Source organism: Eumetopias jubatus, unplaced genomic scaffold (assembly GCF_037043125.1).
Source record: "Eumetopias jubatus isolate StellerSeaLion01/CBP00866 unplaced genomic scaffold, mEumJub1_p1.0 scaffold_11, whole genome shotgun sequence".
NCBI lineage: Eukaryota > Metazoa > Chordata > Mammalia > Carnivora > Otariidae > Eumetopias > Eumetopias jubatus.
Window position 1 is genome coordinate 64,398,814 of NW_028274817.1, and position 15,665 is coordinate 64,414,478.

Consider the following 15,665-nt stretch of genomic DNA (forward strand, 5'->3'; position numbering starts at 1 on the left):
GAACACAGGCAGTAACCTCTTTGACATCAGCTGTAGCAACTTTTTATTAGATATGTCTCCTGAAGCAAGGGAAACAGGCAAAAATGAACTATTCAGACTTCATCAAGATAAAAAGCTTCTGCACAGCAAGGGAAACCATCAACAAAACTAAAAGGCAATCTTTGGAATGGGAGGAGATATTTGCAAATAACATATCTGATAAAAGGTTAGTATCCAAAATCTATAAAGTTCTAGTCAAACACCAAGAAAACAAATAATCCAGTTAAGAAATAGGCAGAAGACATGAATAGACATTTTTCTGAAGAAGAAATAGAGGGCCATCAGACACATGAAAAGATGCTCAACATCACTCATCATCAGGGAAATACAAATCAAAACTATAATCAGATATCATCTAACCCCTGTCAGAATGGCTAAAAACAACAGATGTTAGGGAGGATACAGAGAAAGGTGAACCCTCCCACACTGTTGTTGGGAACACAAACTGGTTTAGCCAGTGTGAAGAATAGCATGGATGAATACTAAATATAGACAATTAATGACATTTGATATAATCTTTCTTATTTTTTTCAATTTTTTATTTAAATTCCAGTTAGTTAATATACAGTGTAATATTAGTTTCAAGTGTACCATACAGTGATTCAACACCTCCACACATCTCCTGGTGACTTCACAAGTGCATTCCTTAATCTCCCTCACATATTTAACCCATCCCCCCCCCCAGCTCCCCTCTGGTAACCATTAGTTTGTTCTCTGTAGTTAAGAGTCTAAAAAAAAAAGAGAGAGAGTCTGTTTCTTGGTTTGCCTCTCACTTTTTTCCCCTTTGCTCATTTGTTTTGTTTCTTAAATTCCACATATGAGTGAAATAATATGGTATTTGTCTTTCTCTGACTGGCTTATTTCACATAGCATAATACTCTCTAGCTCCATCATGTACTTGCAAATGGCAAGATTTCATTTTTTATGACTGAATAATATTCCATTGAATATATAAACCACATCTTTCTTATCCATTCATTGATCAATAGACACTGGGGCTGTTTCCATAAATTTTTTTGTTTACAGAATTTGGCTATTGTATAAAATGCTGCTATAAACATCAAGGGGCATGTTTCCCTTTGAATTAGTATTTTTGTATCCCTTGGGCAAATACCTTTTAGTGAGATTACTGGATCATAGAGTATTTCTATTTTTCACTTTTTGAGGGACCTCCTCACTGTTCTCGACAGTGGCTAAAACAGTTTGTATTTCCACTGACAGAGCAAGAGTGTTCCCCATTCTCCACATCCTCACCAATATTTGTTGTTTCTTGTGTTCTTGATTTTAGCCATTCTGACAGGTGTGAAGTGATATCTCATTTTTTTGTAATGGAATTTTGATTTGCATTTCCCTGTTGATAAGTGATGTTGAGCATTTTTTCATGTACCTGTTGGCCATGTGTATGTCTTCTTTGGAAAAATGTCTATTCATATCTTCTGCCCACTTGTTAATTGGATTATTCATTTTGGAGGTGTTGAGTTTTATTATCAGATATGTCATTTGCAAATATCTTCTCCCATTCCACACATTGCCTTTTAGTTTTGTTGATTATATCCTTTGCTGTACAGAAGATTTTTATTTTGATGTAGTCCCAATTGTTTATTTGTAATTTTGCTTCCCTTGCCTGAGGAAACATATCTAGAAAGAAGGTATTATGGCCAATGTGAAAGAAGTTACTGCTTCTGTTACCTTCTAAGATTTTTATGATTTCAGATCTCACAGTTGGGCCTTTCATCCATTTTGAATTTATGTATGTATGGTGTAGGAAAGTGGTCCAGTTGCATTCTTTTGCATGTTGCTGTCCATTTTTCCCAACACCATTTGTTGAAGAGACTGTCTTTTTCCCATTGGATATTTTTTGGTGCTTTCTCCAAGATTAATTGACCATATAATTGTGGGTTTATTTCTGGGTTTTCCATTCTGTTCTATTGACCTATTTGTCTATTTTTGTGCCAGTACCATACTGTTTTGATTGCTACAGCTTTGTAATATAACTTGAAGTCTGGAATTGTCATGCCTCTGGCTTTGCTTTTCTTTTTCAAGGTTGCTTTGGCTACTTGGAATCTTTTGTGGTTCCATTCAAATTGTGGGAGTGTTTGTTCTAGTTCTATAAAAAATACTACTGGTATTTTTTAAAGATTTATTTATTTATTTTAGAAAGAGAGAGCATGAGCAGGGGGAGAGGGAGAGGGAGAGAATCTCAAGCAGACTCCCCACTGAGTGTGGACCCCAGTGCCAGGCTCAATCCCACAACCCTGAGATCGTGGCCAGAGCCTAAATCAAGACTCAGGTGCTTAAGTAACTGAGCCACCCAGGCACCCCAGAAATGCTGTTGGTATTTTGATAAGGATTACATTATATGTGTAGATTGCTTTGAGTAGTATAAACATTTTAACAGTATTTCTTTTCCAATCCATGAGCATGAAATGTCTTCCATTTCTTTGTGTCATCTTCAATTTCTTTCATCAGCGTTTTACAGTTTTCAGAGTACAGATCTTTTACCTCTTTGGTTAGGTTTATTCTTAGGTATCTTATAGTTTTGGGTGCAATCGTAAATGAAATTGATTCCTTAATTTCTCTTTTAGCTGTTTCATTATTACTGTATAGAAATGAAACAGATTTCTGTACATTGATTTTGTATCCTGTGACTTTACTGAATTCATTTATGAGCTCTAGCAGTTTTTTGTTGAGTCTTTCAAATTTTCCATATCGAGTATCATGTCATCTGCAAATAGTGAAAGTTTTACTTCTTCCTTGCCAATTGCAATGCCTTTTATTTCTTTTTGTTTCCTGATTGCTGTGGCTAGGACTTCCATTACTATGTCAAATTAAAATGGTGAGAGGGGACATCTCTGTCTTGTTCCTAACCCTAGAGGGAAAGTTCTCAGTTGTTCCCCATTGAAGATGATATTAGCTGAGGGTTTTTCATATATGGTTTTTATTATACTGATGTATGTTCTTAATGTGATGTATCACGTTGATAGATATGAAAATATTAAACCACCCTTACAACCCAGGAATAAATCCCACTTGATCATGATGAATGATTTTTTAATGTATTATTGGATTTAGTTTGCTGATATTTTATTGAGAATTTTTGTGTCTATGTTCATCATTGTATTTCTATTCATTTAGTTCATTTAGTTCTCTTTTAAGTGGTGTCTTCATCTGGTTTTGGTATCAGGGTAATGCTGGCCTCATAGAATGAATTTGGAAGTTTTCTTTTATTCTCCATTTTTTCGAATAGTTTGAGAATAGGTATTCACTCTTCTTTACATGTTTGGTAGAATTCCCCTGTGAATCCATCTTCTCCTAGAATTTGGTTTCTTGGGAGTTGATTACTGATTCAATTTCTTTGCTGATTTTCTAAGTTTTTCTATTTTTTCTGTGTCAGTTTTGGTGGTTTTTATGATTCTAGGAATTTGTTCATTTCTTCCAGTTTATACCATTTTTTAGCATATGGTTTTCATAATATTCTGATTGTATTTCTGTGGTGTTGGTTGTTATTTCTCCCCCTATTCTGATTTTATTTATTTGAGTCCTTTCTCTTTTTTTCTTGATAAGTCTGGGTATACGTTTATCAATTTTATTAATTGTTTCAAAGAACCAGCTCCTGGTTTCACTGATCTGTTCTATTGTTCCTTTAATTTCCATATCATTTATTTCTGCTCTAGTCTTTATTATTTCCTTCCTTCTGCTGTTTTAGGCTTTGTGTGTTGTTCTTTTTCTAGCTGCTTTAGGTGTAAGGTTAGGTTGTTTATTTGAGATTTTTCTTGCTTCTGTAGGTAGGCCTATATTGCTACAAACTTCCTGCTTAGAAATGCTTTTGCTTCATCCAAAAAGTTTTGGATCATTGTTCTTTCATTTTCATTTGTTTCCATGTACTTTTAATTTCTTCTTTGATTTCCTGGTTGATCCATTCATCATTTAGTAACATGTTGTTTAACCTACATGTATTTGTGATCTTTCCACACTTTTTCTTGGGGTTGACTTCTAGTTTGATAGCATTCTTGTCAGAAGAGATGTATGGTATGAGTTTGATATTTTTGAATTTTTTGAGGCTTGTGTTTTGACCTAATATGTGAAGTATTGTGGGGAATGTTCTGTGTGTACTTGAAAAGAATGTGTATTCTGCACTTTTAGGATGGAATGTTCTGAATATATCTATTAAGTCCATCAGGTTCAGTGTGTCATTTAAAGCCATTGTTTTCTTGTTGATTTTCTGCTTAGATGACCTGTCCATTGATGTAAGTGGGGTGTTATGGTCCAATACTATTATTATGTTATTATCAATGAGTTCCTTATGTTTGTTATTAATTGTTTTATACGTTTGGGTGCTCCCATACTGGGTGCATAAGTATTTACAATTGTTTTATCTTCTTGTTGGATTGTCCCCTTGATTATTATATAGTGCCCTTCATTGTGTCTTGTTACAGTCTTTGTTTTGAAGTCTATTTTGTCCGATATAAATATTGTTACTCCTGCTTTCTTTTGACATCCATTTGTATGATAATTTCTCCATTCTCTCACTTTCAATCTGCAAGTGTCTTTAGGTCTAAAATGAGTCTTTTGTTGGCAGCATATACTTGGGTCTTGTTTTTTATCCATTCTGACACCCTATCTCTTTTGATTGGCATGTTTAGTCTATTTACATTGAAGTAATTACTGATAGGTATTTTTTGCCAGTTTATTACTTTTTTGTGCTTGTTTCTAGAGATTTTCTCTGATCATTTCTTGTCTGTCTTTCATGTTTCCTGATTTTCTTTGGTGATATATTTGGATTTCTTTCTCTTTATTCTTTGCATATTTATTAGCGGTTTTTGATATATGGTTACCATTATATGTGTATATAACCTCTTTTGTACACAGCAGTCCATATTAAGTTGATGGTCATTCAAGTTTGAACCCATTCCTTTTTCCTCTCCTCATCACATTTTTGGTGTGTGTTATTATATTTTATATCCTTTTTGTGTGTGAGTTCCTTGACTGATTTTTACAGAAATGTTCATTTTTACTGCTTTTGTGTTTCCTGCCTTTATATTGTCACTTTTGGTCTCTCCTTTCCACCAAAGAGCCCCCTTTAATATTTCTTGTTGGGCTGGTTTAGTGGTTACAAACTTCTTTAGGTTTTGTTTGTCTGGGAAACTATTTCTCCTTCTATTCTGAATGATAGCCTTAGTGGATAGAAAATTTTTGGCTGCAGATTTTTCCCATTCATCACTTTGAATGTATTATGCCACCTCCTTCTGGATTGCCAAGTTTCTGTTCATAGATCTCCAGCTAGCCTTATGGGTCTTTCCTTATAAGTTAAGGAATTCTTTTGTCTTGCTGCTTTTAGATTTTTTCTTTGTCACTTTTCAAATTTAATTACAATATGTCTTGGTATTAATTTACTTTGTTGATTCTGATGGGAGTTCTCTGTGTCTCCTGGATCTGGATGTCTCTTTCTTTCCCCAGATTAGGAAAGTTTTTCAGTTGTTATTTCTTCAAATAAATTTTCTGCCCCCCTTTCTCTTTCTTCTTCTGGGACTCCTATAACACAAATGTTATTACATTTGACGGAGTCACTGAGTGACTCTTATTTTCATTTTGCATAATTCTTCTTTCTCCTTTTTGCTCAGTTTCATTGCTTTTCATTACTTTGTCTAGGTCATTAATTTGTTTCTCTGCCTCTTCTAGCCTGCTGTTCATTCCATGAAGCTTGTTTCTAATCTCATTTGTTGCACTCTTCATCTCTCTGATTCTTTTTTAACTCTTTTATCTCTATGGTAAAGGTCTCCCTGATGTCTTCTATTCTTTTCTCAAGCCCAATGACTCTCCTTATGATCATTTTTTTTAAGTTCCCTATCAGACATGTTACTTATATTTGTCTCACTTAGATCTCTGGCAGTGGCCTTATCTTGTTCTTTCTTTTGGGACAAATTCTTCACATTTTGTCTCAGTCTCTGCTTTCTTCTCTATGTTAGAAAAACCAGTTATATCTCCTGCTTCTAAAAATAACGGCCTTATGAAGAATAGATCAGGTAATCCCCAGGGCCTGGTGCTTCAGGATGTGCCTTCAGTGTGTGTTTCATGTTCTCTGCTGTTCTGTTCTGCCTTCTCTATGCTTCAAGCCTGTTATCTGCAGAGGTTTTCCTTGACTGCTGTGGGCAGGGTTTGGTCCCTGGCCTTTGTGGAAAATTTTAGCTAGGTGTGCTCTGGTCTGCTTGTGAAATGAGACTTGTCACCACCTCTACTGGAACTGAAGCCTTGAAAAACTCTCTGGTCTGGAAAATGGTGTGGGCAGGAATTTGTGCCGGTCTTCTGGTGGAGGGGTCTGCTGCACTGGGACTGAAGAAAGCATGACCAAGAAGGGCAGTTCCACCAGAGTGTAGGGGAGTAAGGCTTGGTGTAAGCAATTTAGGCAGCCACTGTCAGTACTGAACTCCATGAATGCTGCCTCTCAGTGATGTGCTCTGAGAAAAGCAAATAATCTCCCCACTGTATGCCCCAAGTGATCTTTGCACTCTATTTTTTTAAAGCTTTTATTTATTAATTTGAGTGGGGGATGGAGAGCACACAAGCAGGGGGAGAGGCAGAGGGAAAGGGAGAATCAGGCTCCCCGCTGAGCTGGGATCCCTATGTGGGGCTCGATCCCAGGACCTGGAGACCATGACCTGAGCTGAAGACAGATGCTCAACCATTTGAACCACCCAGGCACCCAGGTGCTCTTTGCGCTCTTTAGATTGCTGTTTCCACCCTGTCTGCCCACCTCCACCCCCAAGTTGTTTGCCTGTCTTCTCTGCAGGAGCAGTGCAGTGCCTCAGGGCTCTATCCCAGCCAAGCCTGGTAACCTTTTAAATTCTAGGCTTTAAGCCCTACTGGTTGTAAGGACTCATGAAATTCAGCCCCTCTTGTTTTCCACACCAGTGACTTTAGGAAAACGTTTTCCTTGTGCATTTCCTTGTGTGCTCATCTGTCTCTTGCCCTTATCTAAGGACCATGGCTCCTTCTCCTCCACAACACCTGCAATCTGTTTCTTCCCTAAACCATGTCTCAGCACTTCCTGCTTTCTTCAATACGGTGTTTCCTCTCCCTTTTGTGTTTTTTTTTTTCTGTCCTTCAGGTCAATTTCTGGAGTATTTAGGATGATTTGAGAGCTATCTAGTTGTGTTTGTGGGACAAGGCAAGTCTAGGGCCCTCCTACTCTGCTGCCATCTTCCTGCTCCTCTTTCAGTATTTACTAAAACTGATCTTGTATATTTACCAATCTTTCTCTCTCCCTCTCTCTCTCTCTCTCTCTCTATATATATATATATATACATAATTTACCAATATTTATAGATATAGAAGTTAAACTTAGAGATTCAGTTTCTAGCCCTATCCTTCAAAAATTTCTGTTTAACCTCAGTAAGCCTAGCTGAATATTTAATAGTTTGAGGTAATTTAGACATGATGCAGCAGACATTTCATTTTATTCTATTCATGACAAACAATAAGCCATTAATCAAATAATTAGAACCAGAAGAGTTTTGCTCAATTAAATTAAATTTAGTTAACTTTTCATCTACCATTTACTTACATAGTCATAGACCACTTCTAATGCACTTTATTCACTAAGAGTAGATACCTGGGGATGTACTTGCCAAAGTCTCAAAAATGTATATATTCCTGAGAAGAATGTAACTGCATTACTGTTCTGTAATATTTTTGGAAATACGGTATAGTCCGTTCCTCCACACTAAAGGCTACCCATTATTGAGCAAATGGATGATCTATTTCCCCATTGAGTACTTCTTTAATGGCATTTTGTGCCTTTTTAAAAGAGCTTCTTTCCATACTGAAAAATCTTGCTTTTTTTCTGGAAACCTTCAGTTGCATTCCTAGCTTTTCCTATAAGTTAGCCAGGAGACTTCACCTGGACTCGAGGCAAGATTTCTGATCATCTTTTCTGTTAGAGCATTTAAATGCAGAGTACAACTGTTTCACTCCCACCTTGCCAGGAAAAAAAATGTCTGAGATGAAATGAACACCCACTTGAAGAACTTTAACCAATCATCCTTGCATTTCTATGTATAAATCCACACTTCTAGGGCTGCCACTCTTTTGCAGATTTTTCTAGCTTGCCTTTGGACCACACTTTCCTCCCTAGAAAATCCCTCTTAGACATTTCTTCTTTGGTAGGTGGAATTTAAAGATGGCTCCAGGATTCTTTCTCCCTTGTGAACAAGTCCTATATAATCAACTCCCCTTGAGTGTGGATGGGACTATGAATATGAGAGAATTTAATTCATGTGTTAGTGTACCAATCAGTTGGTTTTCAGTTAACCAAACAAGAAGTTATCCTGGGTGGCACTGCTTAATCAGGTGAGAATTTTAAAAGAAGACCAGTCCCACCCCTACCCCCACAAAAGACCTAAAGTTCATAGAAAGAATTAAGAAAGATTTGAAGAGAGAAATCACTCGCCTGATATCCTGGAAGCAAGCAAATCAAATAACCATGTTGTGAGAGAAGGGGCTTATATGTCATGGGCCTGAGGGTAACCTCTAGGAGTTGAGAGTGGTTCCTGGCCAACAGTTAGCAAGAAAACAGGGCCTCAATCATACAATAACAAGGAATGAATTCTGCCAACAACCAGTGATCTTGGAAAAGGATCCCTAGCCTCCAGTGAGGTCAGAGTTCTGGCTGACAACTTGATTGCAGCTGTGTGAGACCCTAAGTAGAGGACCCAGATAACTCATACCTGAACTCCTGAACCATGGTAACTAAGATAAAATAAGTCAGTGTTGTTTTAAGTTTATGATAATTTGTTATACAACAACAGAAAACTAATACATCTTCTTTCATCTTTTTTCTCTTTTTATTGATGATGATTATCTAAATGAGACCAAAAAGTCTGATTATAAGTTTTAACCTTTGTATTTTTGTTCTAAATTCAATATTTTATTGTAAATATATTCTGTAATGTCACCACTGGCCTCCTAATAACCAAATCCAATCACCATTTTATGAACTTCATTCTCTTTCGTCTTTTGGAAACATTTAAAATCAATGACCACATTCTTCCTTAAGATTGTTCTTAAATCTAAATATTTTCTATTTGGACATTTTTTTCAAATTCTAAACTTTTATTTTTAGATTTTATTTATTTATTTGACAGAGAGAGCATGAGCAGGGGGAGTGGCAGGCAGAGGGAGAGGGAGAAGCAGACTCCCCGCTGAGCAAGGAGCCCGATGCGGGGCTTGATCCCAGGACTCTGGGATCATGACTTGAGCTGAAGGCAGATGCTTAACCTACTGAGCCACCCAGGTACCCCTCAAATTCTAAACTTTAAAATAAAGTGAGTTTATAAGCTCACTGTGGGGTTTTGGGTATTTTAAACAACTGTAGTCCTCTTGCTTATCCATGATATAAACTGAAGAAATTTACTGCTACCCCTCAACACCATAACCCATATCTACCTTTCTCAAAAACATACATTTTTTTAAAACCAACTTATCTTAAAATCAACCGTGTTCCTTTTCCTCTAATTTTGAATTATTTCACTGTCTCCCTGTATTTTGGAAAACAAAGTAGGCTCAGTGTAAATTTCCACATTATCTTCTTGTTCCTTATAGAATGTATATCTCTCTCCTAATGCAAACTATTCTGGTTCCTTGGGCACTTAATAACCCAAATAAATGAATCTTTTTCCCAAGTAAAAAGATTTGTAATTTGCTTTATTCCAACAAAATGCAATCAGTAGTGTAAGGTCCCCAAATTTAGATTAATACAGCTATTCTTGTTTGTGTGTTTTCAAAAATTTTCTCACAGTGTTTTGGGAGCCAAATTTCAGAATTAAGGTCATCTCCTAAGATCATTTTAAAGTCCAAACACCAGACTACAAACAAATTCCCACCTGTCATTCTCTTGATCAAAGTTGGGCCTGACATCTCCCCTAATTAGGGTTATTAGAGACATCAAGTATACTTGACTACCTCCCAAGATATTACTTATAAGGAAAAAAATGTTTATGATTTGTTTAGATTGGATAGATAACAAGGTCAAAATAGATGTTTTATTCCTCAAAAGATGGTTCAAGTAGGGTGGGGCTAGAGGTGGGCCTGGGGGAAAGAATTTGGATGAAAACCATGGATACTTGTAAATGATGACAAGATAACAATAAAAACAACTTAAACTTTGGTACTATAAGGCATAATCTCAGGGAGAAAAAAAATCACTGATCTGAAGAGCAAGGATATTGGCTTAATTTGGTGGGTGTCTATACTACACTTAAGGAATATGCTTGTCAAAACAGTCAGAATCTTAAACCAGCATGTCAGGGTAACCTTGTCCCTAACTCAAGTTTTGCCAAGAGTCACTATTCCAATAATTAAGCTGTCACTTTCATTCTATAGCATATCTTAGTTTGAGAAAACTGTACATCCAAAAAGATGCCACAGATTATTTCAGGGCTCTCCTTCTGAGAGCCCTAGGCTCTCCTTAGTGTTTACTAGTGGATTTTTTCTTTCACCAACTAGTAATATTCCTTTAGCTTCTGTCATTGTTACCTTTCTCTGTAAGACAGAAGGTTGGATAGGAGACTAAGGTTATATTGTGGAGGAGGTTGCCTGAAATATAAGGTTGGGATTTTATTATAGCCATTGTAGGATCTTGAACAACCAAAAGACAAGTGCAACTGAAGGTTAAAGAATGACCAGTGTGAAAAATAATTTAAAAATAAAAAAAAATGAATGACCAGTGTGGCAGCAGTGTGTAAGATGATTTTGAGACAAAAGAGCCTGAAATTAATGGGGTGCGAGAAACATCTCCAAGAATTACAAACAGTTCAGCATGGCTAAAATACAAGGTGTATGTAAAAAGTAGGTAATAATGTCATCTATGTATGGGGTGATGAGAGCCAGAAGTGAAGAAGTAGTAACAGTAATGAAAAGGAATGAAGAGAAAAAAGAGTAAAACAGTATCAGAGAGGGACGCCTGGGTGGCTCAGTCAGTTAAGCATCTGCCTTCAGCTCAGGTCATGTTCCCAGGGTCCTGGGATCAAGCCCCACATCGGGCTCCCTGCTCAGCGGGGAGCCTGCTTCTCCCTCTCCCTCTGCCTGCCGTTCCCTCTGCTTGTACACTCTCTCTTTCTCTCTCTCTCTCTCTCTCTGACAAATAAATAAATAAAATCTCAAAAAAAAAACTTAGTATCAGATGAAGTCATTTTAACAGAAATTAAGGCTTGTTAGATTCTCTGTAGGATAGATTTCATGTATTAGCCAAGATATGGATGGATGTATTGTTGGTCCTGGAACCCTAACACCATATGATCAAGCATGATGGGCATCTCATACAAAAGATGACAAAAAGGAAAAGACAAAGATGACTTCAGAAGTTTCTCTGTTAGAAGATCTAAAGAATGGTGATAATACTGCCAGAACAAGAGATGTTGTAACTTGTTATTGTATAACAAAAGGGGTAAGGCCAGTGAAAAAGATGCCCTAGAAAGTGGGACGACTTTATGTCATAAGATTAGCACTTAATTTAGAAACCACTGTCAAAGCTAGAACTTCTGTGTTGCCTTTAGGGGGTCTGACCAAATTTGTATCCTGAGAAGAGCTAATATAATCAAAGAGGAATTGAATATTTCTCTCAGATGTTCACCTAAAACGCAGGGAACACCTACTAGTCTTAAATCAAGCTTGCAAACATTATTTGCATTATTAAAAACATTATTAAAAAATCAAGCTTTTGTCCATATTCCTCTTCACTAAACCCATAGATCTCTCACCCTATGTGCTCTTTTTTTTTCTAAGATTAAACTAAACCAAGGAACATGATACCTTACCCTTCATAGATTTACAGAATGGCAAACTGAAGGGAAATTCAGAGATATATAATATAAACCTATTGAATTGTAGATAAATGAAGAGATCACAAGGATGGAGTAATTTACTCAAGATCGCACAATTAATCATCCACTATAGCCTGAAGTATGATCCAGGTCTTGTGCCTATCAGTCCTACAAACTTTCTACCATGTTCATTGTCTTTCTCCATGCAAGAATTCCCTCTGATTTTGATAAGACATTACTGAAAGTATATAAAAAATTGATTATTTCAAATCAACCAATATTTAAATAACACTGAACTGTGTACAGCATGAAATACAGAAATAATAAGACTTGGTTATTGCTCTTTCAGTCTAGTGGAATTGGGGTGGGAATAATGAAGACATTTACATTGGATACCCAGAGAGATGACTATGACACAAAACAATAAATGAAAATTATCAAGAAAAGTACAAACAAAAGACTGAAGGACTTTGATGGAGAAACGTACTAAACTGGATTGAGAGGAACAGGAATGGCTATTTGTTTGACTAGAAATAAAAGAAGAAGCACTATTACTATCTTCATTTAATAGAAGACACCAGCCTGGGTAGGTAGATCACCAGCTCTACCCAGACCACAAAATGTATAAGTCATTCTTGTTCATAGGTAGTTCTAATGCAGCAACATTAGGGACCTTGTATTCTCAGATTATCTCTGGATCTCTTATTTCCCTCATTCACTGGAGCTTGACCAGGTTATAGGTTCAATGGAGGCTAAAGGCTGAAGGAAAGAATACACACACACACACACACACACACACACACACACACACACTCATGGACTTAAGGTGACCCAAATAAAAGATCTAAGTAACTCCTGAATTAAATAATTAAAATCAAAAATCATATATCCACACTTTTACTTTTTTGCCTGATATCTACCCACCCAATCACCCAGATAAGAATGGTAGAATCCAATTTTGGCAGAAGCTGCTGTCAGAGACAAGAGACCTCTAGGAAATTGGGAGGAAAAAAAAAGGCAAAAAGTGAAAGTATTGAGTGCTTGCTATAGGCAAAGCTCAGAATTTCTAAATAAATAAATAATAGAAGATACCTCAGAATCTCAAACTTGAGGAAACACTGTTGCTCAGACAACATGACATGTAATCACTTGTGCATGTACAGTGAACTAAACTATAATTGTACAGCTACCATGGATATGGATAACTAGTACATTAACCTAGTAATATTACACTTCTCATAGATGGGTCTTAGAAATTCACAAACTTTCTTTCTCTTTCCACACTAGGAAAAAATATAAGCTTTGTTTAAACATAAAATTGTGACAGAGCAATGTTAATTTTCTCCATAGATGAGTGAAATCATTTAATTTTAAGCTCAGAGATTTTTCTTTCATTCAATATTCAGTCCATATACTTTTATTAATTACGAAGCCCTAGGATAAGCTAAAAAAAAAAAAAAGCTTACTGACTGAGTAAAAAAAATATAAAAGCCAACTCAGTTTGACTAGTTCCCCACCTGCAGCCCATACTTCACCCAGACTGCTAGTAGTAAGTTACATATATCAATTCTTTACTGGGAGAAGGAGGGAAATTCAGAAAGGGAAAAGAAATTGGAGAAGATCTAAAAAATGATTGTCTGAAAACAGAGTGGACTCAAATAGCAATATTATAGCTGCAGGTTCATATTCCTACTTTTAAAACTTGTCTACATTTTATATTTTTTAATTTCCTTTATTTTCCTCTTGATTTCCTTTTTTTTTCAGCAGAGTTCCCTTAGAAAGGTCTAGTGTGTTTATACTTGCTAAGAATAAACGGGAAGGTATTTATTTTTTGGTGCTTAGGCCACAGATAAATGAAAAGTGGCCAGCCTGTGTGGTCCCTGCAGACAGGGATGAAAATTGCCATAAGGGAATACAAACTTGGGGGGGAGGGGAAGTGTTCAGGTTGCTACCATTTCACAAAAGCCTTTCTCTGTTCATTTCATGGAGATTTGTTATACTTTGTTTTATATAAATCTATATAGTTTTACATAAACTGTATCAGATTTTTCTGATATAGTTTAATTGAAGGGAAGAAGCATATACTCATGCAAAGTTAACAATACAAACTACAGAACAGTTGATTTCTGAAGGTATACAATATATGTCAAATTAGTGATATATAAACAATAACTGACATTATGAGATTTTAGGAAGAAGGGTCCGAGGTCTTCTAACCCATTGTTCCTTCAAGGAAAACCATCCCTAAGCCATTCCAGACAGATATATTTGATATTTTTAATGTGCTAACTCTTCTTCCTAGCATACTAAATCCTTGGATATGACCTTCCAAATTATTTCCCCTTTGAACTTAATAACAAACAGTTTAGAAGAGAAAATAGGAAAAATATCATGGTTTTATAGAAAGAGGAGTATTTTTATAACATTGGGTTCATACTTAGATACAGAAGCTTCCTGCACACAGCAACAAAAATCTGTAATCAGCTCCAGTCCATATTATAAGTTCCACCCCCATCCCCTGGGGATGTAAAAATGAATGTGGGAGAAAGAAGGAGGCATGGAATCCAATAACTAGCCCTAAATCTGTCAGTAAAGCTGTGATGTCCCATGACACACCCTGGATCTGTACTTAAGGTCACTAAGTTCCCATGACCCTTCTGGACTGCTTCTAAGGTCATTGACTTCCTTTTCGATCTTGTGATGTCATCTTAGGCTTCATCGGAAATTACATCATAAGAAGCACTGACCACTAACTAGGAACATTTGTGAAAGGCACTGCAGTGTCAGAAAGAGGTATGGTTCCATTTTCTAAATCAATCTTGTTTCTTCAACTGGCAAATTATCTAAACAAAGTAACTTCCTTTGTCATCTGCATAAAAAAATTCATTTTATGTATTTATTGTTTGTTTATATTAACCAATTTAGCCCATTTGCTTTGTTCTAAGATAGTTCTTACCATACTGTATTGTAACCTTTCCATATTTCTGAGTTATCACTCCTCTCCCCCACCAAACTATGAGGGGCTTGAAGGCAGGGATATCTCTGAATCCATATAGTATGGGTCTCATTATTTGGGGATCACAGTAAATTCTATAAAAATAAATTAAATGCTGTTAAAGACAAGGAAAGCCATAATTTGTGAAATGAGTGGCTTAGACTAAATGATCTCTATCCCTCTAGGATTCATTAATTGTTTAAAAGTTTTACAATTTTCTTTTTATGACCTAATATAAGTGATTGACCTGACTTAGTTATAAATAAACAATTGAACCTAAATACCAACATTACTAGGAAAGCTTATTTTGGTCTGTAGGACTGGAAAGTTTATTAATGGGACTAATGACCATCTGTTTTCCATTAATTTATTTATCAGTTTTATTAGGCACCTTTCATTCAAAGATCTGGGAATGTCAAATTTATAATATTTAACAGAAAAACAAATAAATGATTATTCTGTGTCAAGATATGAATGTTTTTTAATCTTACAGTTAGCATTATGATTTAGTTCCTTCCTTAATACCTTAGGAAGTAACTTTACTTTAGGCTCTGAGGCTGGAAAGATTTTAAATGATACTGGAATACAAAGATAACTCTAAGTGGTTTTGAATGATAAATACTTTTAAAAATGACAAACTTGTTCATCATTCATTTATTCATTTATTTCATTCATTCATTTATTCACTCAATTAGCATTTATTGAGCACTTATGGTCAAAGTATATATGTCTTAGCCCTGTGTGACATGCCTTCTTATATATCAACCAGATGGTCTGTCAGGGAAGATAACATATGCATACAAATCATTGATCTG

At 36.0% G+C, this 15,665-nt stretch overlaps 1 protein-coding gene across 1 annotated transcript in view; it reads left to right on the forward strand.

The window, feature by feature from the left end:
- CYSLTR1 (cysteinyl leukotriene receptor 1) overlaps positions 1-15,665 on the forward strand; it is a 37,624-nt gene that overhangs the window by 17,733 nt on the left and 4,226 nt on the right. Inside the window, exon 2 of the mRNA XM_028101381.1 lies at positions 14,568-14,648. The gene's annotated coding sequence lies outside the window, so the exon portion shown is untranslated. The remainder of the gene's footprint in view (positions 1-14,567; positions 14,649-15,665) is intronic.